This window comes from Temnothorax nylanderi, unplaced genomic scaffold (assembly GCF_030848795.1).
Source record: "Temnothorax nylanderi isolate EJ_2023f unplaced genomic scaffold, tnyl_v1.0 TNYL_tig0005_pilon, whole genome shotgun sequence".
Taxonomy (NCBI): Eukaryota; Metazoa; Arthropoda; class Insecta; order Hymenoptera; family Formicidae; genus Temnothorax; species Temnothorax nylanderi.
The window spans coordinates 2,157,934-2,176,816 of NW_027249067.1; the positions used below are offsets into that span (position 1 = coordinate 2,157,934).

General features: G+C 35.8%; 1 protein-coding gene and 1 long non-coding RNA gene across 2 annotated transcripts in view; one reads left to right on the plus strand and one right to left on the minus strand.

The window, feature by feature from the left end:
• The window catches only part of Apd-3 (apidermin 3), a 39,056-nt gene extending 28,509 nt beyond the window's left edge, over window positions 1–10,547 (minus strand). The window contains exon 1 of the mRNA XM_071713053.1: window positions 10,415–10,547. The gene's annotated coding sequence lies outside the window, so the exon portion shown is untranslated. The remainder of the gene's footprint in view (window positions 1–10,414) is intronic.
• Window positions 10,548–14,874: 4,327 nt separating this feature from the next.
• LOC139775287 (uncharacterized) lies at window positions 14,875–16,629 on the plus strand. Its single transcript, XR_011718791.1, has 3 exons — window positions 14,875–15,482; window positions 15,594–15,699; window positions 16,102–16,629. It is a non-coding gene; the product is annotated as an uncharacterized lncRNA (long non-coding RNA).
• The last annotated feature ends 2,254 nt before the right edge of the window (window positions 16,630–18,883 follow it).

Genomic DNA, 18,883 nt, shown 5'->3' on the forward strand with positions numbered 1-18,883 from the left:
TTCTCAATCCGCTTTGTATTTCGAAAAGCTCTAATATCAATATAATAAATTGTTTTAACATTTCATATATATGTCTAAAATATGTGCTAAATCTTTTGGGATTCCTATATTTTAGGATCGCTTGAAATCTACGTGTGTTGTGTCTCGTTTCGAATATTTTACGTTTACGATATCGAAACTGTATTGTACGATGTCCAAACACAATATCGCAGTTACATGAATGTGAATAACTTTTAATCCTTATTTTAAATCGACCGCAATTTGTAGCTTTAAAATTGTGTACAAATTATTATATATAGAGATTGCTTTTATATATAATAAAACAATCTTGAAATCGCTGGGCAGAATCGGGCGAACTGCAAATAAAACATTTGCATTTATGCGGCGCACTCATAACGCGTATTACATAAAGGTTTCAGCGTGTGTCGACCACAAGTGAAATCGGACTGAATGCTAAAGCGGAAATTAAAGTTCAATAACTTCATTATATTAGCGAATGCGCGCGATTGCCAACGATCGAATTCCTCAACGCCACATGTGCAAATTGCAAGTAAACAGTAATTTCGCGTGTTATTTCAGTATTAATCAAAATATGCATTTTCGATTTCATTTTATTTTTTTTTTTTCAGAACAAAAGAACGAGTGACGCTTCTCGTCTTTTATCCGCATAAAACGCGTTTTATGTAAAACTCACGTTGCCATGTAAAACAAGCCGCGCTCGAGCGATAATCCGGTAAACAAAATTTTCAATGAACACAGTTTATCCCCATCACGTTTCCTATCGGGCCGATAATCTCCTTCGTCATACCCGCTATCTACTACCATGCAAATACATTCGCAATAAGCTTATCGGAGTCGTATTCGATTAACACTCCGGGCCCGTGTAGACTGATGTCGGATTTCGATGGAAATTCAGATTTATAGAAAATCGCATTTTTCTCGGGGGGATAAACATGGAGAACCATGTATTTCCGACTCGACGCTGCAACGGCGGCGGTTTCGGTGACGGAACGATGGCACGCTGCATGCCGTCGATCCTTTCATAGATTCAACAACCAGACTTCTCTCATCGCGGTATTTCATGATATTGTGATTGCGCCAACTCCGTCACGCGTCAAATGCAGACAACTTAATCGCGAGTTGCTCGTATTTTTTTCGTGGCTTTTCATATTCGCGGGAAAGTTAATCTGATTACAGCGCGCGGAATGATTTTCACAGTCCGGTCGTCACATTATTAGTTCAATCAGGTATGCTGTAAACATCAGGCATTTAATTACGCACACGTGGAGCGACTGCTTTCAATAAAAGCGTTCACGCGACCCGCGTGCTTTTAAGCGGTGTTTATCGAAGCTGAATTTGTCGACTTATTACAATTGATTAACTCATATTCATTCATATCGGTATGTCCAGAAAGAGAAAAAGAGAGAGTTATTAATTAAGTAAGTAAATAAAAAATTGTTACTTATAGATAAGAATTTCACATAAAGTTTTCTGCATATTAATGATATTATACATATTTTAAATTTAATTGCAAAATGTAAAAAATGTATTTAAAATATAGAAAAAAGTGCTCTATAATTCACAGAAAATAAAGATTTATGAATAAGTTTTTACAGAGTAGAGAAAATAATAATTTGTAAAAAGTATATAATAATTTGAAAAGAGCAATAAAAGCTAATTTTATTGCTCGTTAATAAAATATTAATTGACTTATATTAATGGTCAATTTGGTTAATATTTGTACGTACAATTATATACCAAAAAAAAATTACTATTTTATAAATGTATTGCCAAAATTGCACTAAATACTGTCTTTGTAAGTTTTAATATCGTTTACAAAGCATTTTTGCTTGCAAACGTACGGTCAAGCTTTTATGGTACCTAGATAACAAAACGATACCTATCGATAGCTTTACTATCCATTGCTGTTGCAGGAACGCTGCGTTCTGAAAAATTGAAAAACGCGGATCGGCATCGAAGACTGTATACGAAGAGAGCTATAGCTCTCAAAAATGCATTGGCAAATATGCGTTGAAAATTGAACTCTGAAATTCGCGATCCTTTGAATTCGAGAAATTTCCATTCTGCTGCAATTTCACATCACTTACTTACTGCGGCACGCAAGTATTGCAGAAAATATCAAGCACTTTATTGCATGGTTGTTGATTTTTCAATCGACTCTCGACAAACTCGTTTTTTACATATTCAAAAAAAAAAAAACGCGTTATCAGAGTTATTTACACTTTACATACCAGTGCAGTGTTTTAATATCATATCTCTTGATCGCTTTTCACGCTAACTATGTAATTGTATACATATGTAATTCTATCGTTTAGTAAGAGAATTGGTTTCGCATACTTTAGGATACAGTCATCGTCAGAATTGTCGAGATACTTTTAGTTTTTCGTCAATAACGCGACGTAAATAATGTCTACAAATTTATTCTTCTATGCACTAAAAATGATGATAGTAATAATTGTTAAGAATTGCGCTCAGTTAAGTTAATATTTGCAACCAAATTGACACTTTTGGCTGGAAAAGACTGCATCCGCATTCGTCTTTCCCCCTTTCTTGCATCATCATTATCGTGACAAGGCAGTCATTACCACTTTAATCGCCTGCAAAGGGTCCACGCCTTTTTCATCCGTCTCTTGTACCTTGGCTGGCCAGAGAAAAAAGACCCTTTCGGCTTTGCGGGTCGGCGGAAGAAACGTGTAACAAAAACACCGGATGAGTCTCGAGGGAGAGAGAGAAAGAGATAGAAACTGAAAGAGACAGAGAGAGAGAGAGAGAGCGAAGAGAGAGAGAGAGAGAGAGAGAGAGAGAGAGAGAGAGAGAGGGGGGGGAGGGAGGAGAGAGAGAGAGAGAGAGAGAGAGAGAGAGAGAGAGAGAGAGAGAGAGAGAGAGAGAGAGAGAGAGAGAGAGAGAGAGAGGAGAGAGAGAGAGAGAGAGAGAGAGAGAGAGAGAGAGAGAGAGAGAGAGAGAGAGAGAGAGAGAGAGAGAGAGAGAGAGAGAGAGAGAGAGAGAGAGAGAGAGAGAGAGAGAGAGAGAGGAGAGAGAGAGAGAGAGAGAGAGAGAGAGAGAGAGAGAGAGAGAGAAAGGAGGGAAGCCACAAGGCGTGAAAGAAAGAAAGGCGCGAGCTAGAGTCGCGCCGGCAGCCTTGCCATTGAATTAGAATTTCCGAGTCGTTAATTTCCGCCGGCTCCGTAGAGAGGAAAGGAAGAAAGGAATACGAAGCCTCAGGATTCTTCGAGGGAGAAAGATGGGTGAATAAAGGGACAGGATACGGGCGTCAAGTAGCAAACGGACGAAAGGGGATGGTAGGACGCCGCGGGTGGATTTTCAGAAGAAAGGGGCAGAAACACATGGAATGACGAGGAAGGAGGGTACAAGCTCTTCCGCAAGAAGCGGAGAGAGCTTTCCTCTTTTTTTCCTCCCTATCGTTTTCCGCGGCGACGCTGGGATAATTTCTTCTCCGGGCTACTTCATCCACGCTCGATTAACTCCTCTTCGAAAGAGTCCGGTCGCGGGACCTTGCGCAGTCAACGGTGCATGCGATCCGCGGTTGCATAATGCGATAGTTCCAGACGCGTGCAACAGTAGCGACTGCTGGGGATTGCGATTTTAATGCGCCGTCAGATTTTTCCTTCCTAAAGCCGTGTATTTCCTACTGTCTGGACAGACGGTTACTGAACCGTTGCGTTGCTTGTATTGGTCGACGTGGAAATGGCGATAGAGTTTAGAGAATATAGAGTTTAGAAAAGATGATTACGATATAAAGTAAAATAGAAATTTAAGACATCCAGCAGCTGACGCAAGAAACTGAATGATTTTCTTATCTTATTTTAAAAAAATATATAATAATTCTGAGTACGTATGCGTTTCTATATAATTCTTGCTTGTATTATCGGAATGCACATAAAACATCAGCTTGCGAGACCACGTCTGATCGACGAATGATAAATAATAATTAAAACCTGCGAGGCTCGGCAGTAACGGAACCGAAGAGACACATAATCCGCGGTAATGCCGTGCGCGCGCTGTTTCGCGAGAAATGGCGATTAATTTTTTTCTCACTCCCGCGTGCCGATGTGCCGCCATTTATGACAAATAACTTGATTAATAAAAATAACGTCAACCATACGCGCTTCACGCCCGAACGTCTGCTGTTCGTTCGGAATACTTCTCAGTTACCTACGGGGATATGGACATCGATCGACAATGGTTTACATAAGGCTATGGTTATTTTCCGGTGAGAAAAGAAGAGCGCGAACATCTCCTTGTTGAACTTTGGCGTGTTATAACATAATATACGTTCGAGAAATCGATTGCGTAACGAAAACCTTCGCGTACGCGCTTATTGTAAAATCGTATAATAAAAGAGAAGAATAACGCGTATATTTTGCGGGTTTCTAACGTTATTGTGCGATGCAGTGCAATTACAAAATGCAATTACAAAAACTGTGCCACAATGCCATCCAAATAGTCGATGGCTATAAAAGAATAAACTTCATTACGGTAAAAGGTATAATATGAAATGTTTATCGTGTTTCTAACGCACGAAATGAAACGTGTTCAGTCGAGAGAATTCTTGAATGTACATTTCAAAGTTTTTATCATAATGCAATTAAAACATTTAATCTTCTGCGTCACGCCTATTACATTTATGTTTCGAATTTGACGTATGTAGCGGCAATATATAGAAATAAGGTGCGTAGACCTAACCACTATACATTTAAATTTTTGATATTTTTCGGGACAGAGTAATTCAATTGGCACGTAGTACGCCCTTGAAAAAGGGAACGGTAATTGCTCTCTTGTGATGCCAAAGGTGACGTGCCTAGCGGAGTTAAGAGGCTAAAATTGCAGAGTGCGCGCCCACAGACGAGCGGGAGAACGTCAATTTAGCAAAGTAATTAAATAAAGTAATCAAAAGGATTAAATTAAGCAGTTTGAGGCACTAAATGAAACAACAAGAACCATAGAAAGCACTGTATTCCACGAGTGAGCGACGTTTTTGGTTACGCAGTATTTAATCTGAATCCAGTGGAGAAACGGGTAAATTCAATAACGTAATTTTTTTCCATATATTGTACGAACGCGAGTTCACTGTCGGTGAAAAACATGCGTTGGAATTTTTGCAGAATTCGCAGAAAGATAAGCAAGTATATGAACAAACACGTATTCGCGTGTTTTAAATCCGCGCGACGTATGTTATTTGACAAACATTTATAATTTACCAAACACATGTAAAAAAGCAGAAAACAGTTTTCTTTTTTACTCGCACACTTCCGCGTTACGCGTTAAAATTATCGAACATTTAAAAAAGATTGTCGAGAAGCTGAGACACTTTTTGGTTTCGTAAAATCAGCTATATACGTTATCTCATCCTTTTGTTCGTATTCGCCAAAGTGTTTCTTAGTAATAGTGAAAGCGTTTACTCTACACACTAGTCGTCCGGCGGGATATTGATTGAAAGGAAGTCAGATGTGACGTTATGAATTTCACTCTGTCTTGCGCGTGTACCTCGGCCGTTATTTCCGTCATTTCGATACGTATACGGTTTCAATTAGCCGGCCGTCGATGGACAGTTCGAGAGGGAAGATAATAAAAAGACGAGCGAGAGGGTGCGGATAGCAAGTTTCATTGACTTTTATGTGCTATGAGCGCGATGGCGAAACACGGAGAAACGCGATTGGCGCACCACGCAGGTGGGAATTCGTTGCGTAAGCACCACGGTGCATTACGTTATCAGCCTGGCGTGTTATTATGTTATTATTTTTCACGGAGCTGCGGGGAAAGCTGCCAATGGAGTAAATTTAATTATGTGCCTTAACGAGATGTATCGGGATCTCGCCGACGTCGGCGACGTCGCCAGAAGAAAAACAAAAAGGTACGAAATAAACGAACCGCGTTTTCTCGACGATCTTTATCGCTCGCGGCTGTATTGATTGGTAACACGTACCATCAGCAATATTCTTGCTTCATAAATGTAACGTTTGTGGATGATATCCTAAGAAAACATTTAAAACTTCTGGATTTCTGCATTACGACTTACCTCACCGAAATTATTGAACAAAATATTGTGTACACATCACTATTTTCCAATTACTTTGTCATAATTATCAGTCGAATGTGCATTATTTCTTATTGAGTTTACACTATTATCGCTATTAATTGAAAATTTTTAGATCTTATTTTAAATAATTGAAAATCTTTATATTTAATTTCAAATTCTTTTATCATAATATTATATTTTATATTTTATTTTATGTATCGCTTTTATTCATGTAACGTTAGAAATTCTTTGAACAATCTTGCGTTATCTCTGAAAAAAATGTGAGAACTTAACGCTATTCGTATCGGAAGAAGAGAAGTAAAGAGTGAACGAGTACGCGCATTCGGTTTGCTTCGAAATGTCTTTTTTACAGCTCGTTATGCTGCCAGTAAACTACGCGTGTTTACTGCCGCAAAGACCGAAGAATGAGAACATTTCCGAAAGGATTCTTCAACACTTCACGAGGCTTATTATTACCGACAATCGTCATTTCGTCTAAATCTTTTTCCAAGTGTGCGGTACTCCACATACACACAGCTGCTGGAAAATTCAACGTATTTTATTTCTTTTACATTAGAGGCATTAATAACAAAATGTATCTTTTTTTAAATACGCACAATGGCGATTTTCATTAAAATCCTGACGTAGTCTCCTTCGCTATGCAATAAATTAAATTAAATTAAATTGAATTTTAATCTATTTAATTGTTCTAATTCACTAAAAGAATCTGTAATGCACGAATTATACCATTTTAATTATGAAACAGGCTTGCATTATTTCTTCATTTTGCACTCGCCATTTATTATATGAATGTTCAACGTTAGGTAATTGTAGACCATTAATACGCAATAAAAATGCGTTGCACAGCCGTATTCATCTTTTATATGTAACCCAAAACTACTATATTCCCAGTCAGCGACATTCTTTGGCTCGCGAACATTCAGAGTATTCGAATATCCGCGGAAAATTCCGCGAATGCTTGGAGAATTTTCATAGTTGGCGGCTTCGCGCCACATTGGCGCCCGCGCCGCTTCGTTTCCGCATCTCTGAGATCATCGAACCTGACTGCTCGCCGACACGCTTGTTTCATTGATGTAAAAATGTTCAAGAGCACGAGTCCTTTTCACCGAATTGCGCGGCCCGACGACACCGGCAAGAAAAACGACATCGCGCTTTTCTTACTCTTCGGTGAGTGAAAGGTGATATTAAGCGGGACCGCGCATAACTCACTTCGGCGCTTATACAACTTTCGTGACGTGGCAAAATGAAATTTGGATGTTGCACGCGAGCACAATTTCATATTACACCGATTGTTCTTGTGCGACGCTATTATTTCTGCGAATGCGTCCGGATGATTACTGACAAATTGCTAAGAGAAGAATGTTATTTTATCATTATTGTGTGTATCGTTTTTAGATACTTAAAAACTTGAAACAGTCTAGCATGTTTTTAATATAAAATTTGATGCTTTTATCATGCAATTTATCATCAATATCGGATTTTGAATATACGTTAAATGTGTTAAACAATATTCAGTTAACTCAATCATTCCGACATTTCGTTATTAATTCGAATACTAAATTTAATTATTCATTTATGTTCTTATGTGCTTCATAATCAGATTTTTTCCTCTGTTGGACAAAGATTAAACAGACAAGTAGCTGAATATAAACTCTGGAACATTAGCGGGCAGCGCTTTTACAATGGGACTCGCTGCTAATGCGTATTAAAGTTAAGGACAAAGTTATGAAAAGGCAGAATAATGACCGAGATTTATGAAGAAGAAAAGTAGTTGAAATGTTCCAACGAAATACATGAATTTTCCTAATGTTTCGTCGAGAAGATTAGTGCTCGATTAATGAGTAAGTCGTAAAATAAACGATCGTGCAGCTCATCGGAAATTTACGGGCGGTTCCACCCATTAAGATCATATCTCGATCTCTGTGAATTGTTAGAAATTAATAATCGGTTTAAATACGTTGCATTCAAGTTTGAAGATGTGTCATAAAGTTCTGCTGAAGATTCGAGATTATTAAACTTTGCGTTCGGATTTTCGCGTGTGCAGCATTAATTTGAAGCCACTTTAACAGTCGAGAATCCTGAATCGCTCCCCTGAAGTTCAGTCAATTACGCGCTTCATTAATTTCCGGTGGCGCACATCCCCCTTGTCAATCGATGGAAATTGTTCCCGCGCAGGAATCACGCAAATTTCATGATATATTGCAGATCCGACATGAAAAGCGATTAATTCGTACACGCCACGTTACGCTTTCTATCGTCAGGTGGATGATAAATAAATTAATTGCCGGTAGTTATTACGCGTCAAGCGTGCAGTTGTCATAGACTTATGAGTATGCTTACACATTTCGTAATTTTGTTTCTTAACATGCAGCATTTATTTTATATTAACTCGACCTGAAGCAATTGCGACGTATTTGCAATTAATTTAACTTACTAATGTATGCGCATGTGTGCGTGCGCGTATGTGTATGTGTGTATATGTGCGCGCATAATATACGCATAGTTAAGTGCGGGGCCGTGGAATGCTATGCATTTTGCAATTATCGTGCATTAGCTGTGTGTATCGAGTACACCGATTTGAAAGGCCGATAAGGGCATATGGAATATAATTGTAAGTTCGAGAATAAGCGTGCGACGGAATAAAAGCTAATGTTGCGCCAACGTGATTTCACGCGTAATGTGCGCGGGCACAAGCAAATTCCAAAGAAATCTACAATAAGGCCGTTCGACAATTGGTTTTCAATCTTCGATGTCGAAGAATCTTTCGTAAATCTGTCAGAGAGAGGGAGAGGAAGAGAGAGAAGTAAATGTCGCAATAGAAGTCTTGAAATTTCATTGGAAAATTTTATCTCTTTAATAAAAAATATAAGAATAATTTAATTTATTTAAAATATATTATACGCAAAACACAGAAATTTTCTTAATTAGAAACGCGCAATTAAAAAATTTATTTATTTAAAATTCAGTGATTTAATAATAATTGTCGCGATATGTAATTTAATATAATCAAAATATGTTACTAATTATTTCACTAAATAAATTCGTAAAGCGGTAGCAATGTTTTTAATATTTAAGTTTTTAAAATAATATATTGTTGAGTGAAACAAATTAACATTTATCAATTTGTTATTATCATATTTATATTTGATATTAATAATATTTTATTAATATCAAAGATATAAGTATGAATTTGTTTTAATTACTGCAATATTATTTTAAATTACATTACGCAAAAAGACTTGCGTAATTAATCAAATCTAAATTTTCTGTCTGTAATTTCCTAATGAGAATTAACATTTATTTTTCTTTATGTCTTTTTGTCTTTATATAAATCTGCTACTGAAATATTGTATAATTCTTTTTCTAGTATGAGGTAAACCCTTTAATAAATCTCTCTTCACACACATCTTCTTTAATATATTAAAACTATTCACACAGCCTGAATGCTTTTATACAAAATTTATTTAAATGTTTATTAATCCATGGGATTTTATATATAGCGATAAAGTGGAAAATATACATTAACATCGCTTTCAGAATATGCTTCCTTTTCAAAGCAAGGTCATGAGCAGCGCGTTCCCTCTTTATGACATCTCTAATTTCGAAATCTGTCTCACGAAGTTTCGTATTGTTTAACTAAATTCCAGGCGCGCTCCGCTGAGGCACGCACGTACAAATCCGAGTATTTCGTTCCTGTGAATTACAATTTTACTTTGTACAATTTCATCGTCACGCCCAATTCCATTATTTACTTCGATATTTGCATATTTCTTAGTCACATCTCCGTGAAGGAGAGACGCGTCGTCGATCGACTTGACATAGTTTATACGATCACCGCGTTCGGCACGAAGGTAGACGAGATATTTTTTTAACGCCTTCGACAATTGCTAATAAAAATAACTTCGCGTGATGACGTAATGCGTACAAGAAACAATATATAAGCTTAAATAATTCAATAATTTTTTCGTAATTAAAATTACAATATTGGCGAAAATGAAATAAATTTGTTTTCTTGTTACTGGCGTTATCGTTCAGTGCCAACTTTTAAGGGAAAAGAACATCAAGGTTTCTGAACCAAATGAAGCCGCGGCGAAGTTAGAGATCATAAAATATTCAAAGAACTCGCAAGAGGAAACGGATATCGCGTCAAAGCGAACTCCGAATGCCGTGTAAAGCTCTCTCTCGCAGAGCTGAAGGAGCTAAAGACGTTTGGACCATGTTAGCAAAGTACTCGAGATAGATCGTATTGGTGATCCGTGAAATTTTCGTGCCCATTTACGGTAGTGCACGGCTTGCAACAGTGTAAACGGTGAGTTTCAACGTCAGTTTGCTTACAGTAACAACACTAAGACGTTCGTCAAGCGAAACCGTCCTTGCTCCTTCGGCAAACTGTGGCCATCATGCTTGATTCATGGACTCGGCGGTTCCGACGGATCTGCCCCTTTAGCTTTACTTAGTTGGCGAATTGTGAGAGAAGATAGTCACTGAAAAATTAAAGATATGAGATGTCTAAGACGACTAACTTCCCTAACTAAGTAAGTAAGTGATCACTCCATCCATGTTGCATGTGAGTTTCTTCGATTTCAAATCACTTAATAAATAAACGAGATTTGTAAATAACTTACAATAGTACTTTTACTGTATGTGTTTTACTCTCTTTCGGATCTTATTAATATACAATTAAGACGGAGAATATAATCGGAGATGGAAATTCTTCACCTCCATGTATAGATGGAGAATTTTATATTTAATTTCTTGAAAAAACCGATAAAAATATTAAAAATATCATGTTATAATAATTTCTATCTAATATATTTATGCAGAAGTTTGAGCATCTTCAATAAAGAGATAGTTTTAGATTTAGATAATAAAGATGAGTTGATTTCTGATCGTAAAGTGACCCGGGAATTTATATGCCCATAAAACGTACGATGCAAGTTGGAGTGATTATGGAAATTCTATTATGGAAAGGATAAAATAAAATTAAAAAATTTATAGAGAGAAGAGAGAAAGGAAGATCGTAAATAACAAAGAACTGTAAGTTTTAATTAAATGTAAGTTTAATTATTTGTATATGTCGTTAAGTTGGAATTATTAGACAAGATGCGGTGACTACATATGCTTTTGCGAATTTGACAAAACTGGAGCTTCAAAGAAAACCAATATATGTACGCTCTGTTTTATTAAAATGAGGGATAAAGATGTTTGGAAAGATAAAATATTTACGTTAAATTTCCCGCAGATAACGTATCAAAATGTTGATCGAAATTGCAACGTGCATTTTTATGATAAGGAATTTTGTTTGGCGATAGGCGTGGAGAGAATGCGCGAAGAAGATACATAAAGTTTTATGGTATTTCAATATCCAAGCGCATTATATCGCCATATATTACCATACAATCTTTGTGCGAGATATTTCTCTTCTATGCGTGTTGGAATCGAATAAAATGTCAGGTATTCTATATCATACATTTGTCTGCAATATAGTGCAATATGAGATTAATTTTGCAGTCGTATAACCTATCACATATCCAATAAGAGATTAAATTTAGAAATAATACGAAAAAAAACCAATAAAAAATTGTATTGTAAAAAATTAAGACAAGTAATTTTTATACTACCAATATTCTACATATATGTGCATGAGAAATCACAGCCATCGTATTGATTGAATTATAGTCGTTAACTATCGTATTGAGTAATTAAATATATAAAAATCTATGAACAAATGTAGATTCGAAGCCTTTTTCGATACATGCTATGCCTAATTGAATTAAATTTACCACGCAAAAATATGGCGATAAAAAATATATCTAGCTTCAATTTTTTTAATTTCTTTCCTCGTCTGTACCAAATTTCTGGAAAAGTCATTTTAGTGTTTTCGACGTCCAAATTAGTCATACAGCTAATCGCAGCAAATAAAACTACGAGATAATTGCGTTATTATAATATAATAGTATGATCGTCGCATGTTATATTGCGACGCGACACCGTAACGGCGGTGGTGACATAACAACAGTCGCACAGGTCAATTCTGACGCGTTGAGATTGCCCTCCTAGGCTGCAACGCGAGTCTATCGTGCGAACCGAAGGTTTCTAAGCCTTCCGTTCCCAGCTTTCGGTATTCGGAGCAGGCGAGATTCGAGTAAAAAGAGGAAGAAAGGATAAACCGCGCGAGTGACGGCATTCCCTGAATATGCAACGAAATAGTATATTGTCAGTCCAATATCCAATATATTTCCAGCTATAAGGTCCGACTCGAATTATCGCTTTCATTTTCTCCGTTATTTTTCACTCCCTTTTTAAGCCCCTTCGCAATTTTGACACGAAAACTAGTGAAGGCTTAGAGAATAAAGATAATATCCTAACACAACATTTAAATAGTAATTTATTTATTAAGAGATATTAAGTGGGATATAAGAAATGAAATAACTTTATGTCTATCTATCTCTCTGTTTTGGAAATTAGATACTGAATTAGAGTACCTACAATATTTTTGTCGCGTATATTACGTCGAGTTGATTCCGCAGGCAACAAAGAATTAATTCGAAACAAAAAAAACAGGATGTATAGATAGATTGTGTATGTGTGTTGTATATATGAGATTTTTTAATTATTAAAAAAATATTTATCGTAATAATTGGATTTCAAAATATATTTATTTTAAAATACTGATACAATAAGAGATCGATATTCATTCCGCGCAACTAAAATTACAAAATTAGTGAAATAAACCAAATAAATGTAAAATGAAAAAATTTCAATTCATATAGTTTTATCATCGATTTGATTGAAATTTTATTTATGCAAGATTGTTAATCAGTGTACGTTTTAACCTTTTAGATTAAAATTGTAACGATAGCAATACATCTATGTGTAGATTTTTAGTAAAGTCGACGTGTAAAGTCGATGAGGCTGACGTGCGGAAGAAGAAAGAAAAAGAAACGAATGAAAGAACATAAGAGAGGAACGTTCGTAAATCGCGACAATGCGAGAGAACTTGTAAGGTGATAAGAAATCTCAGTTGCCTTAAATAACAATTCCGTGATACGAACAAGAGGAAATAAGGAAGAAAACCGAGAGGATGAAGAAAAAAGAAAGAAGAAAACCAAGACGTAGGGTACGTCCAATACAAAGGATTCACGAATTCCTGAGACAAGAAAATCACAAAGGAAGGCCCGTCTAAATTGTTAAAATCCGATAGGCAATCTAGAAAGTAATCTGGAGTACTGAGCGAGTGAATTTCCTTAAAAAGAGTTCCTTATCATGTCTCTTTATGGCCGGCTGCATTTTTGGAAAGGAGACGGCGTCGCGTTTAAAATATCTTCGTCTTTATTCTCTTATCAGTCAAAGATTAAAACTTGTTTGATGAGGCAGTAGCGCGTGAAATCGTTTCTCGTAGTAATTTGTCATTTGATGTACGTAATAATGTGCCATTGTCACGGTTTTATCGCGAATTCGAGCAGAAGAAACACAAAAACATAAATCAAGCTTCCGCTTTTCACAAGAAAAATTTGTTAGAAAATTTTAATTTCGCACAACATTGTTAAGAGAATGCATTATTTAAACTTCTTTCTTTCAATGTAAGTCGCATTATTCAACTTTATATACATATCAATTTGACGAAAATTTAAACAGTCTTACTTGAAGAAGACAAGTGACAAATGAAAGGATGCGATTGCACTTTTCAAGATAAATTGAAATTTATATTCACGGAAAAAAAAGATTAGCTACTGTAGCAAATCTAGTTGTAAAATATGGATAACTAACATTTTTTGCAGCGAGAACAAAAGATTCTGCTACTATTGCTAAAATATAATTCTCGCTGGAAAAAAGTAGTTGCAACTAAATGTTAGTTATCAATATTTTACGACTAGATTAGCTAATTCTTTTTCCATGTTTAAAGAAAATTATTTTAGTTTTATTATGTAGACTATATATCTCTTCATTAATATGCAACATAATAATAGTTTTAAGTTTTAATGCACGCTTGATCCTTAGTCTCGTAGTCAAATTAGAAATTAGAAATTATAAGTCTAAATCGACAACTTTTATCTTACAAAATTGCTTATGTGAACTTAACACATGTTCTGCCACACATGTAATTTTTGATGTTCTATAATCATAAAATGGAATTATAATCACGCGGTGCAATATTATAATTGTGTTTTATCACAAATAGAGCATGGAATTCTACGATTTCTGCAAATATTCAGTTGCCCCCCAAAAACTGCATAATTTCTCTGCCGCGCATAATTATGGAGCATTTCTTGAGCAGTTCAAAGGGGCAGAGAATTCTTTGAATTATTTTCCGAATTCTATCGCTCGTTAGTCCACGCTTGTTCGCACTGCTCATGCATGCTTTAAGGTAAGTTTCACTCTACAACAAGTGCGACGTAACGAGTCAGCACCATGTGTGCGAGAATCAGCAATAAGCAACAGCTGGTCCATGTCGTATCTTCTGTCCGAATAATTCGCGCGTTACAAGCTCCCTCTTTCGCGCGTATTCTCCTCTTCCTTCTATCTTCGCTCAACACTTTTCATATCGCTAAACTAGGCCACTTAAATCCCTTTTCCAGTAATATACGTTTTAGCACGTTATAGGGGATAAAAGCACAACGTCGGGGGAATTGTAAAGAGAAATCTATGTAAATTATTCCTAAAGATAATTGTAGCGATCAACCGGTGCAACCAGTATTGTACGAAATAACTGCCAGCTGGTTAAAAATAATTTGTCAAATTACGATAATATTCGTTTATCGCACGTTAACGACACGCCAAATGCGCGACTGATCTGTGCTGCAAATTTCTATGCCGAATGGTAATCACGTGGCGTGTGCATGCGATCGTTACGTGCATCGCCGCACGTAAATGCACATGTGTGTGCCGTTCGCGTGTGTACACGCGTCCACCTCGTGCGTGCGCGTGTGTTGCGCTAAGTTCTCGTAATAAAACCGGACCTCGCGTCTACGCCTTTTCCCGTTCTGCAGTCTGCTCTCGTTTCGATCTTCGCAGGAAGCATTGCCGTGCCGCCGCGAATTGGATCAGTTCCACCAATGGAAACCGCGATGGACCGATCGAATTTCTAAATGGCCTAGAAATATAAGTCGCAAACGGTTGCTGGTTACCTAGAGCGAGCTTGATTGCGCAGCGCGGTGGAATTCGGGTTTGCAACTCGATGACACGTTGATTAAAAAATCTTTGAAAATTAGCAACAGCTACACGGATAAAAATGTTGATAAATTCAGATTTTTATTTTCGTTGTGTTTCGGTGCACAAAAAAGATCTCGACAAATCGCAATTCTCAATCGATTCTGTTCACAAGAGAATTTAATTATACTCACTTAATTATAGATATTACTGCAGGTATTACGAGTTCGGAATATCTGCAATAATACGAATAGTAGGTATAAGCGAGTTACAATTATAGATGTTATTATAGATATTATGAGAGAGTGCAGCATATATTCGTTACATAAATCATCATCTTTTTATTTCATATATCGATGAGAAGAACAGAGATCGTGACCGTTCGGTGGGGAGAAATGGCGTACGTCAATAGTTGGAACAAATCGGCATATGTTGAACTAGTGGAGGTATCCCGGTGCAGCTGCATTAGTGTGAGTGTCATTACTCTCGTCATGCTTCACAGGAACACTTTCACTGCCTTTTAGCTTAAAGTCCGTCTAACGCGATCGACTGCTTCACATACGTTGCAGGAAAATCCACGCAAGCGATGTACGGGATCGATATATCATCTTTTCGCAATTTCCAAACTGCATTTTAGATCTTGAAATAATATCTCAAAAAAAAAAATTATCTATAAGTTCTATTTATAAGTAATAGTAACGATATCAAGATGTAATTTTCGCATTGTGGAAGTTTAAAAATTAATTTAGTTGTAATTGATTCGCATATCTCTCACATAATCCATTTTGTTTAAAATATTTTTCCGAGAGTTGTGTGTTTTAAAATATAAAAATATATTTAAATAAATATAAACGTAATTTTAATATTATCAGAGAATGACAACCCAAGAAGAAATTTATTGGCCTGAATGCAGATATGAAAAGAAGATGAAAGTTACTGGCAAAGACGAGAAAAATTACACGGCAGTAATTTGAATTAAAATATGCCCTGCCCGCGGCTACGTTAGATCACAGTATAGTGACAGGAAACATGGCAAAGAGTTTAATGAACGATCTCGTAATCATGAACGTGCGTAGTAAATATTGTCAGACATGTCACACTGTTTTAAAATCCATGTTTGTTAATTAATCATAACGGAAGTTCATATTCTTCACATCAACGGTTTAATTAAACAATCTTATTATCTGAAAAATAACATTCCACATTCGTAATCAAAGGCGAAAGAAATGTGCCACTTAATAAAACGTAGCCACAGATAGTATAAAATGAGTAGTAATTTTTGTTGCTCAAAGGATATTCTATTTTTAATAATTATTTCTAAAAATTGATAAACAAAATCCTTCATGCAATTTATTGTTATAATTTTATACTAAGATATTATGACATTAAATAAAACTTGCTGTCGTTAGAATTATGTTGTTTCTTTTTTACAAAATAAGTACATATCCATAAAACATAATATAAAAAAATAATAAGTAAGATAGAAACTAGATTTTACACGTCTGGTGAGAGTTGTAATTTTAATATAGATGAAGATCAATTCAGACTTTATGGATTTTTAAAACTAACGTAGATGGTGTATCAAGAGAAAAACAAAAAAGTTACAAAAGATTTTCATCAAGATAACGTAGAATCAATTTTATGAGACGTTAAAACTCGGAATTACGAGTTTGAAACTAGCGAGTTTAAAATACTTTGGCACAGCTTTCAGTTACGAGTATTAATAAACTACAGAAAACCTATATTGGAAGTTCATTTCGAGTTGCTTCCGATTAGACAAGAAAATTGAGAATTCGTAAAGTGTTTCTTTCAATAATTTCGCCATAACCGCGACCACTATCAATTAGCAAATTAATGAAAGACAATAAAGAGGTTGCAAGAAAGCTTGTTGAAGTAACGAAAGGGCAATCGATTCACCTGCAAAGTACCAGTTTCCCCATCAAGACAATGGACTATCAAAGTGAAAATAGCATCGTTTTGCATCGATTTACCTACACAATAATTATTCCTAAATTGTATTCCGATTCTCTCGCAATATAGCATAACGCTAACGCAACACAATCGAATTATAATTTTTTTAATATTTGGTTTTGTCATTATTGCATTGATAATAATATTCGTGTACCGCCAGATTACTAAAAGCCAAATTTTGCGCTAAATATGTAATAAAAATATTGCCGATTTATACTTTGGATATTAATTGTAAATTAATTACATCAAAAAGACATTATTTAGAATGTATAAAAGTAGTGTTAGAGTGTTATTCAAAGTGCAAGAAATAGACTATGAAATTTAATGAGTCCAATGTACCGTAAAACATGTTGTAATAGTATCTCCTTTTTGTCAAGCGAAATGATATCGTTCAGAAATCAGTGTTTGGATAATACTTCATAAGGCGATACAATTTCCCGATACTAAAAATACATATACATTGCATAAAATTTGGCTCAAGTTCTAGAAAGTTGAACGCGTTAATTAATGTACTATTTCTTGCTCCGCTCGTACTTTTCATCGCGTCTCGGCCTTGCGTCTCTCGAAAATGGAACGAAACGTCTCGCCCGACTTGGTAACTGGACAAAATCCAACTCGCCTTTCGCCCGCGAAATTCAAGACCGGAGTGTTGCAGTTCGCGGTATATCGATTTCCACCTACGACGCTTTTCTATCGTGCGATTCCGGTTTGTTGCGGGTCATATATAACCTTGCAGTGAAGGCGTAGTCGCCCGACACGCCCGAGCAATTCCCACAGCATTGGAGAACTGAAGCGAATGGTCACCATTATGGTGCTCACCGGTGACATGTTACCGGTGTTTAAACAGTAAGCTCTATTTTTTGGACAATTCTGATCTGCCAGACGTGCCAGAGACTTACAGATTTTTTATATCATTAACTAAATTTGCAGATAAATAACAATATACATAGAAATCATACAACAAATATATAATATAATTAACGTCCGAAATATTGTAAATTGTTCTCTTCAACAGTCCTTAATATATTTTATTAATATATCTTATATATTTGATATTTTAAGCTCTTTGAAGATGAATTAGTAAGTAAAAAAGTGACCAAATTAAAAGTAAAAACTAAAGAACGGAAGACGTTAATTAGATGTGTTTGTTACATGCAAAATTACCAACATTTAGTAAAATCCGCAAAGCAGGTAGATAATGCTAAATTTGTATCTCCTTTAATTAAACTGGTACCCGACAAAATGGGTTAGAAGGTACAGAGAGCGAATAAGCTGGTAGCTTTTCTGATGAGCGGCAGTTTCGGACGGAACGGAGAAATAACAACAGCTACTACGATGGCATTAGCATGCAAAGCTCTTTAGAAAGAAACCTCTTTTTTTTATCAGCTTGTATTTGTAGACTTAAAAATTTGTAGACTTTACGAGGTTGAGATCAGTGTTATAATAAACTTGGCATTTGACTTAGACTCGCAAATTGACTCAGCTGTTCGATTACATTAATTTTTTCATTGTGCAATGGTAAGTATTAAAAAATTACGAGAAAATGATGATAACCGATTAAACATTTAATTAGACCATCATTAACTTTAAATTGGTTATTAATTTATAGGTTTCTAAATTTAAAGTAGCGCCAAGCAATTTGGAAGGTTGTATATTTACGTATACGTTTAGCAAAGCGAATAT